Source organism: Triticum aestivum, chromosome 3B (genome assembly GCF_018294505.1).
Source record: "Triticum aestivum cultivar Chinese Spring chromosome 3B, IWGSC CS RefSeq v2.1, whole genome shotgun sequence".
Classification (NCBI taxonomy): Eukaryota; Viridiplantae; Streptophyta; class Magnoliopsida; order Poales; family Poaceae; genus Triticum; species Triticum aestivum.
Window position 1 is genome coordinate 147,236,239 of NC_057801.1, and position 1,824 is coordinate 147,238,062.

At 56.4% G+C, this 1,824-nt stretch overlaps 1 pseudogene; it reads right to left on the reverse strand.

Moving 5' to 3' along the window:
- Window positions 1–221: 221 nt before the first annotated feature.
- Window positions 222–361, reverse strand: LOC123073115 (uncharacterized; annotated as a pseudogene).
- Window positions 362–1,824: the final 1,463 nt, after the last annotated feature.

Consider the following 1,824-nt stretch of genomic DNA (forward strand, 5'->3'; position numbering starts at 1 on the left):
GTTGGAGTTGTTGTTGCGCCAGCCTCTAGTGTTGGTGTAGGAGGGCCGGCCGCCGCCGCGTGCGTTGTTGATGCCGCTGCTGTTGCCGCCACCGGTGCCCTTGCCCTTGCTGCTCCGGGGCGGGCCGCGATGACGTGCACTCCCGCCACGACCGCGAGTGGCGGCGTTAGCAGAAGATTTGAAGCCGCCTTCTGCAGCTCCTTGGAAGAGGGCCACCCGCTGATCGAAGTTGCTCATCTGAGCGAACAACTCGTCGAGGGTGACTGGGATGGTGCGTGCATCAAGGGTAGACACCAGCGGCTGATACTCCATGTCAAGCGCATTGAGGATGTAGGAGATCAGTTCATCATCCTGCAATGGATTGCCAGCCGCAGCGAGTTCGTCGGCGAGGCCACGCATATGCGCGAAGAAGGAGGCCACCGACTACGTCCCTTTCTGCGCATTGGTGAGAGCTGCGCGGATGTTGTTGACGCGTGACAGCGAGGTTGACGAGAACATGCTCGCCAATGCCGTCCAGAGCTCGTGTGCATGAGCGATCGACGTCACCTGCACCAAGACTTCTTTGGAGAGATTGTTCAGAAGATATCCGAGTACCTGCTGATCCTCTCGAACCCAGATGGGATTGAGTGGATTCGGGATGGTCGCCTCCTTTCCATCCTTGTCCTTGCTGACGACGATCTTGGCCGGCTCCGGCATGCTTCCATCGACATAGCCGAAGAAGCCTGCTCCTCTCAGTTGCGGCGTAATTTGGGTACGCCACAGGATGTAATTGGTGCGGGTCAGCCGTTCGGTGATCTGACCGGAGAGGGCAGAGGAGGTGGTGCTGGAGGAGGCCATGGCAAGGTGGTTGTGGAAGGAGGAGGAAAAACTAGATAGGAAGAGTTAGGCTCTGTATACCATGTGGGAGAACGTCGTACCTTAGCTCTGGGCGACGGCTTCGTGTTAAATAGCCAGGGGCGCAACTCCCTGGGTTAGCGTACAGATTGGATCGAGTACAACTTGGAGAACAAGAGATAGAATAGAGAGATATCTAGTTACAATGATAACAGAATATTTGAACAGACTACCTCTATCTATCTAAGGTTCGGTTGGCATCAGGAGGCCCAAAGGTGCAGCAAGTAGGGCCACCATATATGTCGTTTAACACGTACGTTTTACATTTTTGACTATTGAGCAAATGGATTAAATGCAACATCAACATGGGCTAGTTTAAAACGGCGCACTCTTTCACTTAGTAGCACACTCTGTTCTCCATGTCGCTCTCGCCCTTACCAGGGGCTATGGGAGCAGCTGGGGTGGCGCTTTTTGTTGTTGTTGTTGAGACGGAGTACCTTGAGTCTTGATTGTTCCATTACAGCAGTCTGCCTAGCAAGATCACTGGGTACAGGTTGCAAGTACTCCCTCCGTTCCGAAATATAGTGCGCATAGATTCAGGCTCTAATACCAAGACATGCGCTGGAGGCTGGCTTTGGACGAGAATAGCCCTGCTTTCTCTGTTCCTCGAACACACAATTAGTACTAGTACTAGCTAGCAAACACCGGCGTGGACATGCAGCCAGGGACGCTCCGACGCCGGCAAAAGGGAAGAAGCCAGCCGCGGGCGTGGTGATGCCGGCCAACGCCGGTGGAAGGGAAGAAGCCAGCCGCGGGCGTGGTGACGCCGGCCGCCGGCGGCGGAAGGGGAGAAGCTGGCCGCAGGCGGTGCCACTGGCCGTCGGCAGTATACGCATTGATGCTGACCATGGACACGGAGAAGCAGAGCGGGGACACCGGCCACCATCACGGACGCGGTGCTGCTGCCCGCCTGCGGTGGACGCTGGCCGC